This window comes from Pteropus vampyrus, unplaced genomic scaffold, assembly GCF_000151845.1.
Source record: "Pteropus vampyrus isolate Shadow unplaced genomic scaffold, Pvam_2.0 Scaffold23, whole genome shotgun sequence".
NCBI lineage: Eukaryota > Metazoa > Chordata > Mammalia > Chiroptera > Pteropodidae > Pteropus > Pteropus vampyrus.
The window spans coordinates 3,650,291-3,651,298 of record NW_011888804.1 but is presented as its reverse complement, the minus strand read 5'-3'; the positions used below and the strand labels follow the sequence as shown (position 1 = coordinate 3,651,298).

The window sequence follows — 1,008 nt, the reverse complement described above, 5'->3', positions numbered from 1 at the left end:
GACCAAATGCAGATTCTGAGATACCAGGTCTGGGTGGGGCCTGAGGTGCTGCATTCCTAGAAAGCTCCCAAGTGATCGCACACAATGCCACTGGCTCCCTGCGCACTCCGCTTAGCAAGGCTGCAGAACAACTTCACCGTGGGCATTCTGCTTTCATGTCACGTGGGTTTTCTGGACATTTCCCACCAGCTTGAAGTCATCTCCTTGCCTTGTCCTCAAACAGGACCTTCCTGTTCCCATTTCAGCCACAGCCAGGGGACTCAGATAGAGCCGGACTCTGCCCCGCCCTCCTTGGGCTGGGTCCCAGCTGTGGACACCGTGGGTGTGGGAACCACTAGGGTGGGACTTGGGTGGCCCAGGCTCCAGAAGGTCCTTGTCAGCCACTTGATGCTGACACTTCCCACAGGCCCTCCTTGCTCCTGACACCCCCTCGAGTGCTCTGACTCGAAATGTTATAAATAGCAGCAATTTCTTTTGTGTTCCATTCAACAGAGGGCCGCTGTGCCCAAGGGAGAGCCCAAAGCAGCCTGCAGGCTCCGGGGTCTCCCTGTGACCCGGACTGGACAGGGCGGCTTAGGAAGCAGGGTACACAGGGCCGAAGGCAGCACCCTCTTCCCTTCCTCCGCTGTACCAGCCACCTCCCGCGTTTTCCCTAAATATTGATTTTATAGGACGATGGGAGGCGGCGGGAGCCAGAAGCGAGGCCCCCAGTGCATGGCCCCAGGACACCTAGGAGAACATCAGGATAACATCACTGAGCGCTTCCTATGCGCCGGGCAGAGATAAGCTCCCCGCCTGAATTTTGTTAATGAATTCTTCCAGCGGCTCTGTAAGCTAAGGGTTATTCCTGGTCCCGTTTTCCAAATGCGAAGACTAAGGCACGGAGAGGTTAAGTGATTTAGCCAATCACACTAGAGGAGGTGGAGAAAGCTGGGCTTCAGACCCGGGCGGGCTGGCTCCACGCCTGTTTTTAACGGCTACGCCACACCGCCACTGTGTGCCAAGCAG

The 1,008-nt window shown here is 56.8% G+C and overlaps 1 protein-coding gene across 1 annotated transcript in view; it reads right to left on the bottom strand.

Annotated features, from left to right (window-relative positions):
- The window catches only part of RPH3A (rabphilin 3A), a 70,304-nt gene that overhangs the window by 34,444 nt on the left and 34,852 nt on the right, over window positions 1-1,008 (bottom strand). The window lies entirely within an intron of this gene.